This window comes from Oncorhynchus keta, chromosome 27 (genome assembly GCF_023373465.1).
Source record: "Oncorhynchus keta strain PuntledgeMale-10-30-2019 chromosome 27, Oket_V2, whole genome shotgun sequence".
NCBI classification, from domain to species: domain Eukaryota; kingdom Metazoa; phylum Chordata; class Actinopteri; order Salmoniformes; family Salmonidae; genus Oncorhynchus; species Oncorhynchus keta.
This window is the reverse complement of record NC_068447.1, coordinates 28,905,416-28,921,537: the sequence shown is the minus strand read 5'-3', so window position 1 is coordinate 28,921,537 and position 16,122 is coordinate 28,905,416. Positions and strand designations below refer to the sequence as shown.

At 46.0% G+C, this 16,122-nt stretch overlaps 1 protein-coding gene across 2 annotated transcripts in view; it reads right to left on the bottom strand.

Annotated features, from left to right (window-relative positions):
- Window positions 1-16,122, bottom strand: part of LOC118374624 (nucleolar protein 4-like) — a 154,861-nt gene that overhangs the window by 133,097 nt on the left and 5,642 nt on the right. The gene's annotated exons all lie outside the window — the stretch shown is intronic.

Sequence of the window (16,122 nt, the reverse complement as noted above, 5' to 3'; positions counted from 1 at the left end):
TAGGTTAGTCCTTTTGCAGATCAGCAGTGTCCTTATAGTCTCGCCCAGCCAGGTTAGTTAGCTGGGTAGCGGAGGAGGGGGGGGCGAAGGAGGAGGTTAAAAATGGAGGCCCCAGAGCCAATTAAAAATGGTATTAATTTTTCCTCCATTGAGACCCAAAGAAGCCGTTCACCATGGCAACTGTGAGAATGCCAGGGGGGAGGTGAGCAGAGCTGTGTTGCACAAGCAGCGACTTTGTGTCTAAGCTGTAGAGAGCTAGAAGGCAGTAGATAGCTGGGGGATAGACTGCCCCCACAGCTAACCCACCACACACACAGCAGATCGCAACACACACTAACCCATAAACTCAGAATAACACACTGCCACAGACACACACCTAAACAAGCAGCATAACACACAGCCACCTTGCAACCAAACCAAACCCAACACACACATTTACATAGAGGAGACAGGGCCACATCCATAGGAACACACACAGAATGCCACACAGGGACAAACACAATTCTCTTAGGCCCTCCTTAAACTCATACCACATCAACACCAGAATAGTATTTTGTTTGTGTATGTGTCTGTTGGTGGGTGTGTCTGTGCCTGCCTGCCAGCGTGAGTGTTTTTGTACAGTTTTGTGCAGCCACACCACATCCTTCAACCAGAGGGGTAGTGGCACACTCACTGCATCCAGAGGCCTCTTTGCTTGAGCTTGAAGTGGGTCAGTGTGTGTGTGTATATGAGAGAGATAGAGAGATAGAGATAAAGAGAGAGAGAGAGAGAGAGAGAGAGAGAGAAAGAGAGAGAAAGAGAGAGTATGTGTTTGTAACTGAGCAGAGCTAGCAACACAGCCAAACATTGCAGAGTTTCAGGCCCTACCTGCTCAACACTAGAAACACAGACACTGTCACGACTTCTTCTGAAGGCGGTTCCTCTCCTTGTTCGGGCGGTGTTCAGTGGTTGACGTCATCGGTCTTCTAGCCATCGCCAATCCATTTTTCATTTGTTTTGTCTTGTTTTGCCACACACCTGGTTTTCATTCCCTCTTTACGTGTTGTGTATTTAACCCTCTGTTCCGCCCATGTCTTTGTGCTGAATTGTTTGTTGTAAGTGCTTGTGCACATTGTTGTCTGGTGCGCGACAGGTTTTGTACCCATACGTTGTCATTCTGGATGTATTAAACTGCTCCCGTTATTACCCAGTTCTGCTCTCCTGCGTCTTACTTCTTTGCCACCAGTTACGCACCCCTGACAGACACACAGATAAGGCCAACTCAACTGGTGTGTAGATGCTGAAAGTCTGTCAATTCAGGAAGTGAATTTAATACAATTTTGACTTGATGAAACATGTAATTGAACCTCCCAAAAAAACAGCACTATAGTAGTAGTTGTAGTAGTGACCAACCTATCCAGGATTGTATACAGGGTCCAGCTGATGGTCTGGTCTCGTGATTCTGTCCACATCTGACCTAAGCTCTCTCTGGAGAGGTGTATATGTCTAATGAATCCACAATAAAATGTGATCATAATTCATCCTTTTCAACTCGAATGGGATGGAATTGCCTTTTTGTTCACTGGTCTTTGATGAAAGCCATCCATTTGGCCTGTGAATAGGTCCTCTAGCCATGTGTGTGCATGCGTGTATGTGTAATATCGTATGTTGCTGCAGTGTGTGTGGTTTGCAAGGTTCCCCCTTGCTTCACAGTTGGGATGGTGTTCTTTGGCTTGCAAATATAACGATGGTCATTATGGTCATTATACCTGTTTCCTCCAGCATCTTCACAAGGTCTGCTGTTGTTCTGGGATTGATTTGCACTTTTCGCACCAAAGTACGTTCATCTCTAGGAATCACAAAATAGATGGCATCGTGAGGTAGAAAAATTATGTGGATATATTGAAGCAAAATCTCAAGACATCAGTCAGGAAGTTAAAGCTTGGTCGCAAATGCGTCTTCCAAATGGACAATGACCCCAAGCATACTTCCAGAGTTGTGGCAAAATGGCTTCAGGACAACAAAGTTAAAGTATTGGAGTGGCAATCACAAAGCCCTGACCTCAATCCTACAGAAAATTTGTGGGCAGAACTGAAAAAGTGTGTACGAGCTAGGAGGCCTACAAACCTGATTCAGTTACACCAGCCCTGTCAGGAGGAATGGGCCAAAATTCACCCAACTTATTGTGGGAAGCATGTGGAAGGCTACCAGAAACATTTGACCCAAGGTTTCACATGTGTCATTAATAAACACGTTTCTATATCTCAACCAATTGTTTGAATGAGTTTTGGTTTTAGGTCAATCTTTTTTTACTTTTAATAAGTAAAACTTGTCATACATGTGATGTATTTATAATTCTATCAGGAAATATGCAGTCCACAAGAAACCACAACAGATAAGTGATAATTTAAGCTACTAATTGCATACAAGGTAGGTATAGTGCAGTAATAAACCTCATTAGAACAACCCTTCTATATGTTATGATTATCGTCCATAATCCTTCCATTAACTCAGGTGATCTGAAATTCACCAATGTGGAAAATAAGAACACTTTTGGAGACTATAACGGTTGTTGAGAAATGTTATTCCAGGCTGGATGGTGTAATCTAGGCCTGATTATCTATGAGGAGAGTCATTGTTATTTTCAATGTTTTTCAGCATATCATAATAAATAATGACTAATAAAACACTCATATTATAAAGAAGAACCCTACCTTTTTCTCTTTTCCTTATTTTTCATCTCCCCCTTCTTCCCTCCCTGCTTGCAACTCCAGGATATTGGTTTTGACTCCCAGGACCACCAATGTATTCACCCCTGAATGTATGTCCCTTTGGATAAAAGCATCTGCTAAATGGCATATATTATATTATTATCATATACTGTATATTATGTTTCAGTATGCTGCCATTTCAGTATATAGTTTCATAAATGGTGTTTCAGCATGCTGTAATTTCAGTATTCCAGTATGCTGCGGTTTCAGTATTCCAGTATGCTGCTGTTTCAGTATTCCAGTATGCTGCTGTTTCAGTATTTCAGTATGCTGCTGTTTTAGTATTTCAGTATGCTGCTGTTTCAGTATTCCAGTATACTGCTGTTTCAGTATTCCAGTATGCTGCTGTTTCAGTATTTCAGTATGCTGCTGTTTCAGTATTCCAGTATGCTGCTGTTTCAGTATTCCAGTATGCTGCTGTTTCAGTATTTCAGTATGCTGCTGTTTCAGTATTCCAGTATGCTGCTGTTTCAGTATTCCAGTATGCTGCTGTTTCAGTATTCCAGTATGCTGCTGTTTCAGTATTTCAGTATGCTGCTGTTTCAGTATTGCAGTATGCTGATGTTTCAGTATTTCAGTATGCTGCTGTTTCAGTATTTCAGTATGCTGCTGTTTCAGTATTTCAGTATGCTGCTGTTTCAGTATTCCAGTATGCTGCTGTTTCAGTATTCCAGTATGCTGCTGTTTCAGTATTTCAGTATGCTGCTGTTTCAGTATTCCAGTATGCTGCTGTTTCAGTATTTCAGTATGCTGCTGTTTCAGTATACTGTTGACAGTTCACAGACGTGACAGTGGACCTACACACTACTTCCACTTGTAGAGGGAGTACACAGGTTTACTGGTATCACTGGCAAAGGCAACCATTTTGCACAGCTTCTCCAATTAGATCTTTCAGCAGAACTGTGTGTTGGAGTGTATTTACAAAACCAATCTTTAAGCACAAAAGTACTTGAAGTTGTCACAGGGTAGAAAAACGTTCACGAACATGTTCTCTGTCATCCATTTCATTGGAGAGGTTAGAGAGGGTGAGAATGAGATGGAGAGGAAACTGTAGTGTAGAGAAGTGAACTTTCCTTAAGAACTAGATTTCTGACATTTCACAGTGTACTGAATGGTCACTGAGCATTCATTTCATTCAAGGTCTATAGGCTAAATACTGTAACAAGACGTGTGTAAATGACACCAAATGACATCCATTATACTATGGGAACATACTCCCAAGCTAAATGACATATTATTCAGTAGATTCTGAGACAAGATGATTGTGTAATGGCAAAGTAACTTTCTTCCTCTCTGCGTGAAGCCAGAACTGAAGTTTGACTCAGGAGTGTGGGCACTGAGCACGCTCAGTAGGGAGGGTACTCACTGACACCAATCCAATTAAAATACTGGTTCAAACCAATCAATAACCCTGTCATGCAAGCGCACGCTCTCACACACAGTGTGCAAAGACACAAACCTTAACTCACTATCATGTTTCCTTTCCTGGCCCTTGAGGTCAGAACCATGGTGCTGATGCTGATTTTCATTGTGAGCCTCTAATCAATGGTTGATTCACACTTGGGACACCACAGGAGTAGAATCTGGGCAATCTGTGACAATCAATCAATCAATCAGTCAATCAACTACCAGGAATAAAAGACAACCAGCAGGCTCAGAGTCAGATTTGCCTATCCTTCCCTGCTCTATGTGACAGATAGCTAACACTTGTCAACATCTTTACTCCTGAACACTGGCAAGTACTGTGCTTACCTGGCACTAACCCCATAGTTCTCTGGTCAAAATTAGTGCACTATATATGGAATAGGGTGCCTGTTTGGACGCACCGAGTGCGGATTTATACCTTCCAGACCCAGGTACAAATCACACAACAGCGCTCCAGGTCTTCTTCCAGACAGTCATTTCACAGAGAGTGTAATCTATCCCTGATTATCTAAGAGGAGAGTCAAACCTGCATGCCTGCTCCTGATAGCCACAGTGTGAGGATACCATCTCTCATTAAAATAAATCTGTTCCACCACCGTGCGGGTTTCAGCACACAGAGAAGCTCCATATAGATACACTCTCTTTTCCTTAAAAAGCAGATTGTCAGCGTGAAGCTTCACACAGGCTTCAGAGCACATAGTTGGGGCTGCAGTTCTTGTCTCCTGCCTGCTATGCTGTTTGATGAATATGCTGCAAAAAGGGATAGTTCACCCTAATTATGCACAAAGTACTATATGACAGCAAATCACATCTTATTTGTCACATGCGCCGAATACAACAGGTGTAGGTAGACCTTACTGTGAAATGCTGACTTATAAGCCCTTAACCAACAATGCAGTTAAGGGGGAAAAAATGGTAAGAAAGTATTTACTAAAATAAACTGAAGTAAAAAAATATTTTTTTTAAATAACAAAAATAAATAATTAAGGAGCAACAAAATAACAGTAGCGAGGCTATATACAGGAGGTACCGGTACAGAGTCACTGTGCGGGGGGCACCAGTTAGTCGAGGTAATATGTACAGTTGAAGTCGGAAGTTTACATACCCTTAGGTTGGAGTCATTAAAACTCATTTTTCAACCACTCCAGAAATTTCTTGTTAACAAACTATAGTTTTGGCAAGTCAGTTAGGACATCTACTTTGTGCATGACACAAGTCATTTTTCCAACAATGTTTTACATTGTTTCACTTATAACTCACTGTATCACAATTCCAGTGGGTCACAAGTTCACATACACTAAGTTGACTGTGCTTTTAAACAGCTTGGAATATTCCAGAAAATGATGTCATGGCTTTACCTTGATTAGATAAGTATTCAATACATGTTAGAAACACCTTTGACAGCGATTACAGCTGGGGCTTCTTGAGTTTATTTATTTTAATTTTATTTTATTTCACCTTTATTTAACCAGGTAGGTAGGCCAGTTAAGAACTAGTTCTCATTTACAACTGCAACCTGGCCAAGATAAAGCAAAGCAGTGCGACACAAACAACACAGTTACACATGGGATAAACAAACGTACAGTCAATAACACAATAGAAAAATCTATATAAGTACATTTAAGGCTGTGTTTACACAGGCAGCCCAATTCTGATATTTTTTTCCACTAATTGGTCTTTTGACCAATCAGATCAGCTTTGAAAAAGATATGTGAAAAGATGTGATGTGATTGGTCAAAAGACCAATTAGTGGAAAAAATATAAAAATAGGGCTGTCTGTGTAAAACGCAGCCTAAGAGTCATGCACACCTGGATTGAAGCACTTTTGGCAGTGATTACAGCCCCAAGTTTTCTTGGGTATGATGCTACAAGCTTCGCACACCGGCATTTAGGGAGTTTCTCCCATTCTTCTCTGCAGATCCTCTTAACCACTGTCAGGTTGGATGGTCAGCATCGCTGCACAGCTTTTTCAGGTCTCTCCCGAGATGTTCGATCTGGTTCAAGTCCGGGCTCTGGCTGGGCCACTCAAGACTTTCAAGTTATCTTTACTGTCCCAATTGGGAAATTTGTTGTGCAGTCAGGGTTCAACAATACATTTTAAAAAACATTAAAAACAGGGACAACATACAACCAATACACACATGACATAAAACAATGAGATAGATAAAAAGGAGTAATCATTGTGCAAAAGTGCAGCAATAAATAGACATTTAATTTCATGAGCAGATTCAGATAGTTTATGGCCTGTGGGATGCAGGAGTTCTTCTATCTGTTGCTATTGCGTTTGGGAAGTCTAAAAGGACAACCTGAGGGGAGAAGCACAACATGGTAGAGGAGGACAGTCTAGTCTTACCTCTCCTCACCACATGCTTTCTGAATGTCACTGAGAGTTGTGCCTGTTGCACCCCGATGACCTAACTGGCCACCTTAACCCTCCTGTCCAACCTATTTTTGTTGCAAACATTAAGGACATTAAGCCATCGATAAAAGACAGTACTGTGCAGCCGTCTTCATCGACCTTGCCAAGGCTTTCGACTCTGTCAATCACCATATTCTTATCGGCAGACTCAGTAGCCTCGGTTTTTCGGATGACTGCCTTGCCTGGTTCACCAATTACTTTGCAGACAGAGTTCAGTGTGTCAAATTGGAGGGCATGCTGTCCGGTCCTCTGGCAGTCTCTATGGGGGTGCCACAGGGTTCAATTCTCGGGCCGACTCTTTTCTCTGTATATATCAATGATGTTGCTCTTGCTGCGGGCGATTCCCTGATCCACCTCTACGCAGACGACACCGTTCTATATACTTTCGGCCCGTCATTGGAAACTGTGCTATCTAACCTCCAAATGAGCTTCAATGCCATACAACAATCCTTCCGTGGCCTCCAACTGCTCTTAAACGCTAGTAAAACCAAATGCATGCTTTTCAACCGATCGCTGCCTGCACCCGCATGCCCGTCTAGCATCACCACCCTGGATGGTTCAGACCTTGAATATGTGGACATCTATAAGTACCTAGTTGTCTGGCTCGACTGCAAACTCTCCTTCCAGACTCATATCAAACATCTCCAATCGAAAATCAAATCAAGAGTCGGCTTTCTATTCCGCAACAAAGCCTCCTTCACTCACGCCGCCAAGCTTACCCTAGTAAAACTGACTATCCTACCGATCCTCGACTTCGGCGATGTCATCTACAAAATGGCTTCCAACACTCTACTCAGCAAACTGGATGCAGTTTATCACAGTGCCATCCGTTTTGTCACTAAAGCACCTTATACCACCCACCACTGCGACTTGTATGCTCTAGTCGGCTGGCCCTCGCTACATATTCGTCGCCAGACCCACTGGCTCCAGGTCATCTACAAGTCCATGCTAGGTAAAGCTCCGCCTTATCTCAGTTCACTGGTCACGATGGCAACACCCATCCGTAGCACGCGCTCCAGCAGGTGTATCTCACTGATCATCCTTAAAGCCAACACCTCATTTGGCCGCCTTTCAGTACTCCAGCAGTACTCTGCTGCCTGTGATTGGAACGAATTGCAAAAATCGCTGAAGTTGGAGACTTTTATCTCCCTCACCAACTTCAAACATCAGCTATCTGAGCAGCTAACCGATCGCTGCAGCTGTACATAACCTATTGGTAAATAGCCCACCCATTTTCACCTACCTCATCCCCGTACTGTTTTTATTTATTTACTTTTCTGCTCTTTTGCACATCAATATCTCTACCTGTACATGACCATCTGATCATTTATCACTCCAGTGTTAATCTGCAATATTGTAATTATTCGCCTACGTCATGCCTTTTGCACACAATGTATATAGACTCCCCTTTTTTTCCTACTGTGTTATTGACTTGTTAATTGTTTACTCCATGTGTAACTCTGTGTTGTCTGTTCACACTGCTATGCTTTATCTTGGCCAGGTCGCAGTTGCAAATGAGAACTTGTTCTCAACTAGCCTACCTGGTTAAATAAAGGTGGGGGAAAAAAAAAAAAGTTACCATCAAGAACATCAATATGGATTCAATAAAACTCAATATAACAGTGTCATCATTGTCTTACTGACATTAAAAAGAGTTCATCTTTCTCAACAACAAAAAAGGTCTGCTGTCCATTTTTACAGATGGCACCTGTGTTCTCCTCAAACGTCAACCTCTTTTCCAACACTGTTCCCAGTTACTTGTAGGTACTGACAAGCTCAGTGTCATTTTCTATGACCATGTTGGGTGTGGGGTTCAGTGGCTGCCTTCTGAAGTCAATGGCTATATCTTTAGTTTTGGAGACATTCAGTTGGAGGAAGGCCCATGCTCAGACGTTCCATCCTGTAGGAGACTGACGATGACCGAGTCACCAGCAAACTTGATGTGCCTTTTTTCATATTCGCTACAACAGCCATTAGTGTAGCGTATGTACAGGAGAGGAGAGAGCACACAACCTTGTGGGGATCCAGTGGAGGAGCAGAGCTGCTTTGACATGACACCACTTGTTTGGACCGGTCGGTAAGGAAGTCCACTATCCAGCCCACAATGCTCACGTCCAGCTTGAAGTGGGAGAGGAGCTTCTCTGCTAGTATGTGAGGCTGGATAGTATTAAAGGCAGACGAGAAGTCGATGAACAGAAGCCCTGCATGGATTTTTGGGCCCTCCAGGTGCTTGCAGAGGAAGTTGAGCAGGGTTAGAGTAGCGTCCTTCACCCCCCCCCCCCGCTTGGCCGTGTAAGCAAACTGCAGGGGGTCCCGGGAATTCTCAACCTGACGCAGTATATCCTTCTTGATTAGCTTCTCAAATGATTTCATCACCAAGGATGTCAGTGCCACTGGCCTAAAGTTGGGGGATTTGCTTTTTGCCACAGAAACAACAGTATCATGCAGTTGTTCTGCACATGACTTAAGCTCTTTTTAACTTTGGTCTGTCTGAATAGGCTGGTGACAATCTGGCAGCTCTAGCAGGGGAGAAATTTGATGAACTGACTCGTTGGAAAGGTGGCATCCTATGACGGTGTCACGTTGAAAGTCACTGAGCTCTTCAGTAAGGCCATTCTACTGACAATGTTTTTTATGGAGACTGCATGGCTGTGTGCTCAATTTTATACACCTGTCAGCAAATTGCAGAACCACTCATTTGAAGGGGTGTCCACATACTTTTGTATATATAGTGTATGGGGGACAGAGGATGGGGTAGTCATTCACAAATGACTGATGTAAAATGCCTATTATTTCACACACTGTGAGTCCATGTAACTTGTTATGTGATTTGGTAAGCCAAATTTTACAATGATAAAAAAAAATCACAATTAAATCTATTTCAATGACACGTTGTAATGCAACAAAATGTGACAAAATCCAGGGGTGGGGGGTGAATACTTATGATACCTACTGTAGGTACTATTGACTTTGTCTTTCATTCTACAGAGGGACTACTATTACTGTATGTAGTCTGCTAAGGTGTAGTATGCATTTCCTTTACCAGAGGTCTTTATTTTATGTTAAACTGATTGAACGAAATCATACAAAAGCAGTATCCTACACAGAAATACACACACAGTCTCACACACCAGAACGCACAAAGCCCCAAGCTAACAAAAAACACATTCATAGTAAAATATAGAAAGAACACAGATGAGACCAGAGAAGTAGAACGCTCCAGACCGGACCTCAGAGGGAGAACTGAACAGCCCCTGAACACTTTGGATGGCCCCTCCATTGAACCCACTCTAAAGTAAGTGGATTTCATTATACTGCATGTGCGTGTCCATGTGCGTGTCCGTGTGCGTGTCCGTGTGCGTGTTCGTGTGCGCGTCCGTGTGCGTGTCCGTGTGCGTGTCCGTGTGCGTGTCCGTGTGCATGCGTGTGTGCGTGTCCATGTGCGTGTCCGTGTGCGTGTCCGTGTGCGTGTCCGTGTGCGTGTCCGTGTGCGTGTCCGTGTGCGTGTCCGTGTGCGTGTCCGTGTCCGTGTGCGTGTCCGTGTGCGCGTCCGTGTGCGTGTCCATGTGCATGCGTGTGCGTGTCCATGTGCGTGTCCGTGTGCGTGTGCGTGTCCGTGTGCGTGTCCGTGTGCGTGTCCATGTGCGTGTCCGTGTGCGTGTCCGTGTGCGTGTCCGTGTGCATGCGTGTGTGCGTGTCCATGTGCGTGTCCGTGTGCGTGTCCATGTGTCCGTGTCGTGTCCATGTGCGTGTGTCCGTGTGCGTGTCCGTGTGCGTGTCCATGTGCGCGTCCGTGTGCGTGTCCATGTGTGTGTCGCATGTGCGTGTCCGTGCGTCCGTGTGCGTGTGTGCCATGTGCGTGTGTGTGTGTGCGTGTCCATGTGCGTGTCATGTGCGTGTCCATGTGCGTGTCCGTGTGTCCATGCGTGTCCATGTGCGTGTCCATGTGTCGTGTGCGTGTGCATGCGTGTGTGCGTGTGCCATGTGCGTGTCCATGTGCGTGTCCATGTGCGTGTCGTGTCCATGTGCGTGTCCATGTGCGTGTCCATGTGCGTGTCCATGTGTCGTGTGCGTGTCCGTGTGCGTGTCCATGTGCGTGTCCATGTGTCCATGTGCGTGTCCATGTGCGTGTCCATGTGTGTGCGTGTCCATGTGCGTGTCCGTGTCCATGTGCGTGTCCATGTGCGTGTCCATGTGTGTGTCCATGTGCGTGTCCATGTGCGTGTCCATGTGCGTGTCCATGTGCGTGTCCGTGTGTGTCCATGTGTGCGTGTCCATGTGCGTGTCCATGTGCATGCGTGTGTGCCATGTGTGTCCATGTGCGTGTCCATGTGCGTGTCCATGTGTCCGTGTCCATGTGCGTGTGTGTGCGTGTCCGTGTGCGTGTCCATGTGCGTGCGTGTGTGTGTCCATGTGCGTGTCCGTGTGCGTGTCCATGTGCGTGTCCATGTCCATGTGCGTGTCCATGTGCGTGTCCATGTGCGTGTCCATGTGCGTGTCCATGTGCGTGTCCATGTGCGTGTCCATGTGCGTGTCCATCCGTGTGCGTGTCCATGTGCGTGTCCCGTGTGCGTGTCCATGTGCGTGTCCATGTGCGTGTCCATGTGCGTGTCCATGTGCGTGTCCATATGCGTGTCGTGTCCATGTGCGTGTCCATGTGTGTGTGTGTGTGCGTGTCCGTGTGCGTGTCCGTGTGCGTCCATGTGCGTGTCCGTGTGCGTGTGTGTGCGTGTCCATGTGCGTGTCCATGTGCGTGTCCATGTGCGTGTCCGTGTGCGTGTCCATGTGCGTGTCCATGTGCGTGTCCATGTGCGTCCATGTGTGTGCGTGTCCATGTGCGTGTCCATGTGCGTGTCCATGTGCATGCGTGTGTGCATGTGCGTGTCCATGTGCGTGTCCGTGTGCGTGTCCTTGTGCGTGTCCATGTGCGTGTGTGTGTGCGTGTGCGTGTCCATGTGTGTGTCCATGTGCGTGTCCGTGTGCGTGTCCATGTGTGTGTCCATGTGTGTGTCCATGTGCGTGTCCATGTGCGTGTCCATGTGCGTGTCCATGTGCGTGTCCATGTGCGTGTCCATGTGCGTGTCCGTGTGCGTGTCCATGTGCGTGTCCATGTGCGTGTCCATGTGTGTGTCCATGTGCGTGTCCATGTGCGTGTCCATGTGCGTGTCCATGTGCGTGTCCATGTGCGTGTCCATGTGCGTGTCCGTGTGTGTGTCCATGTGTGTGTGTGTGCGTGTCCATGTGTGTGTCCATGTGCGTGTCCATGTGCGTGTCCATGTGTGTGTCCATGTGCGTGTCCATGTGCGTGTCCATGTGCGTGTCCATGTGCGTGTCCATGTGCGTGTCCGTGTGTGTGTCCATGTGCATGTGTCCATGTGTGTGTCCATGTGCCCATGTGCGTGTCCATGTGCGTGTTGTGCGTGCCATGTGTCCATGTGTGTGTCCATGTGCGTGTCCATGTGCGTGTCCATGTGCGTGTCCCATGTGCGTGTCCATGTGTGTGTCCATGTGTGCCATGTGTGTCCATGTGCGTGTCCGTGTGCGTGTCCATGTGCGTGTCCGTGTGCGTGTCCATGTGTGTGTCCATGTGTGTGTCCATGTGTGTGTGTGTGTTTGCGTGCGTGTCCATGTGTGTGTCCATGTGCGTGTGTGTGGGTGTGCGTGTCCATGTGCGTGTCCATGTGTGTCCATGTGTCCATGTGTGTGTGTGTGTTTGCGTGTGTGTCCATGTGTGTGTCCATGTGCGTGTGTGTGGGTGTGCGTGTCCATGTGTGTGTCCATGTGTTCCATGTGCGTGTGTGTGTGCGTGTCCATGTGCGTGTCCATGTGCGTGTCCATGTGCGTGTGTGTGTGCGTGTCCATGTGCGTTTCCATGTGTGTGTCCATGTGCATGTGTGTGTGCATGTCCATGTGTGTGTCCATGTGCATGTGTGTGTGCGTGTCCATGTGCGTGTCTCCATGTGTGTGTCCATGTGAGTGTCCATGTGTGTGTCCATGTGCGTGTGTGTGTGCGTGTCCACGTGTGTGTGTGTGCGTGTGTGTGCATGTCCACGTGTGTGTCCGTGTGTGTGTGTGTGTGCGTGTCCGCGTGAAGACAGGCGGATCCACAGAGCGGACAACAAAAAACAAACTTATCCCCTGCCTCATCCCATCCCATCTCTCTCTCTCTCGTTATTTAGTTCTCCCACTCCTTTCTCCTCTCCTACATCACTCTCTCTGTAACACAATTACTGCCAGTCAACGATTTACAGCTGCACAGCCAGCAGATAGCTGTTCACACACTCACACCAAGGCTGTTATAGTTTTGTGTTTTTAATTATATTCGTTTTCTATTTTTATTTGAAATTCAGTTTCGTTTCAGTTACTTTTATGACTTGATTTACTAGTTTTTATTCAGTTTTAGTTAGATAAAACATTTATATTTTGTTTTTACATGGTTTTGTTTTAGTATTAGGGACAGGATGTACAGGTTGTATTTCTTCCCTGTTAGTTAGTGATAGGCAGTAGTAGTAGTAGTCTCGGAAATCCCAAACGGGATTCTCTTGGACATAAAAAATGAAATAATAATTCAATAATACAGACAACTCTCCCAAAAAAAAACACAAGTTTGGGTAGGCGGGCCAAGCCTGAAAAATCAAAAGGCGCGTTCGAGAGGATCACTTTTGTTAAGTCAGTGGCCATTATTGGTCGCCGCCTTCCAAAGTCTGTTGCATTATGGGGATAAACATTTTCTGACTTGCGCCCACATTTATTTATTTTTTTGACATGACGACTACATGAACTTTACAAAAACCAAGTTCATGAAGTTTTGACTGCAGTCGACTGCAAGTTTCTGCAGTTTTTCTTCACCAACTTCCTCCTGCAGACAACACCTGCATTGTGGGAGGCTCTATTGTCAACCAACCATTAGGGTGTTTTTGTTTGACACACCCGGACGTGACCAAAGACTTGACTAAAACAGGAACCAACACTGCACAATTCACGTATACAGTAGACAAATTAATGTGATATTTGAGGCCTTCTAACAAATTATTGGTACAGTGTTAAATAGTACACTTTTTTCTCTACAAACCAACAGCTGACACATTGAGGGAATCTTTCATTTCACCTCAATCCCTCCAGCTCCACAACCCAACCCTAAGCCCCTCGGTTTGGAGAGGGGAGCATGCCCCCTGCTTCACCCCGGCCCTGCAATTAACTCCCTCCTACTGTCCCCCAACAGACGCACTGGGCCTCAGAGGGCAGGGGCATGGGGGGGGGGCACACAACCAGAGGCCTTCCTATTCACGTCAATTTAGTCTTATTTATTTCTGCGGGATAAGGGGCCCTTTGAGATTAGAGATCCCAGGTCTGATAAGGGGGCCGTCCCAATTAAGTTACCCCCGCGGGCCACCATTAAACCCCAGGCCATCGACACGTCGCCGCCACGGAGGACAGCAGGAGGAGGAGGAGGAAATAGGAGGAGAGAGAGGAAGGGGTGGAAAGTAGATACACACACAGAGAACACACAGCGCATCCTCCCATCACACACCCCCAACATGAGCATACATCACACATTAACACACAAATAGCTCCTCAAACACACAGACACACAAAACAGACAGATAGTTTTACACAGACAGGGCAAAATAGACAGGAAACACAAACTAACCCTTGAAACATTTGATACTGTAAGAGCCATCTCAGTTTCCAGTGCTGTACACAGTATGTCTATTTCTATTATCCTGTTTTTCCTCCTCAGCCCAGGAGGGGAGCAGAGGATGGGTTGTGACTGAGCCATGGGTTTTGTTCATTAGGGCATCCAACAGAAAACGTTAAGAAGTGTTTTTGCAACAGAAAACAAAAAATGTATGTTTCTTATTGGACAACTCCAGGTTGTCCTTCCTTGTTTCAGTCCATTTTCGTATGTCTGGTGCTTAATGAACATGGCCCTGTAGTGTGGGGCTGCTGCTGGACACGGCTCTGACCGGGACAGACGCTCATGTGACCCTATGGGGAAAGATTTGTTCTATTGCTGGTAATTGCACATGATGCCAAACACAGAAACCTCATTGATGGCCATCTGTCTCCTATTTCCACGGACATATGATGTCCTGTTTGACTGTCTTAAATAACGTTCTGACTGACTCCTACTGCAGTAGGAGTCAGTCACTCCTACTCTTAATACCTGACCTGAGAACAGCTAAACTGGGCCAAATCAAGCATCTCAGAGTAGGAATGATGACTTAGGATCAGTTGTGCCTTTTAAATCACAGTGGATACAATTAAAATGGACATGGGGGACCTGATCCTAGATCAGCACTCTGAGACACTTGATACATATGGCCCCAGGAGAATGAAAAAGCTTGCTAATTTCTATGACCAAATACCATAACTCAAGTCTTTGTATAAACAGAACATTGCACTTTTTTCTGTCCCCTCTTTCTCTCTATCCTCTCATCCCTCTCTGGTTTAAGTTAAAGAATGCAGCTGACAGACAGCGTGTTGAGAAGACAATGAGGACAGAGCAGCTGACAGACAGCATGTTGAGAAGAGCATGAGGACAGAGCAGCTGACAGACAGCGTGTTGAGAAGAGCATGAGGACAGAGCAGCTGACAGACAGCATGTTGAGAAGAGCATGAGGACAGAGCAGCTGACAGAAAGCATGTTGAGAAGAGCATGAGGACAGAGCAGCTGACAGACAGCGTGTTGAGAAGAGCATGAGGACAGAGCAGCAACAGACAGCATGTTGAGAAGAGCATGAGGACAGAGCAGCTGACAGACAGCGTGTTGAGAAGAGCATGAGGACAGAGCAGCTGACAGACAGCATGTTGAGAAGAGCATGAGGACAGAGCAGCTGACAGAAAGCATGTTGAGAAGAGCATGAGGACAGAGCAGCTGACAGACAGCGTGTTGAGAAGAGCATGAGGACAGAGCAGCAACAGACAGTGTGTTGAGAAGAGCATGAGGACAGAGCAGCTGACAGACAGTGTGTTGAGAAGAGCATGAGGACAGAGCTGCTGACAGACAGCATGTTGAGAAGAGCATGAGGACAGAGCAGCTGACAGACAGCATGTTGAGAAGATCATGAGGACAGAGCAGCTGACAGACAGCATGTTGAGAAGAGCATGAGTACAGAGCAGCTGACAGACAGCATGTTGAGAAGAGCATGAGGACAGAGCAGCTGACAGACAGTGTGTTGAGAAGAGCATGAGGACAGAGCAGCTGACAGACAGTGTGTTGAGAAGAGCATGAGGACAGAGCTGCTGACAGACAGCGTGTTGAGAAGAGCATGAGGACAGAGCAGCAACAGACAGTGTGTTGAGAAGAGCATGAGGACAGAGCAGCTGACAGACAGCGTGTTGAGAAGAGCATGAGGACAGAGCAGCTGACAGACAGCGTGTTGAGAAGAGCATGAGGACAGAGCAGCTGACAGACAGCATGTTGAGAAGAGCATGAGGACAGAGCAGCTGACAGACAGCATGTTGAGAAGAGCATGAGGACAGAGCAGCTGACAGACAGCATGTTGAGAAGAGCATGAGGACAGA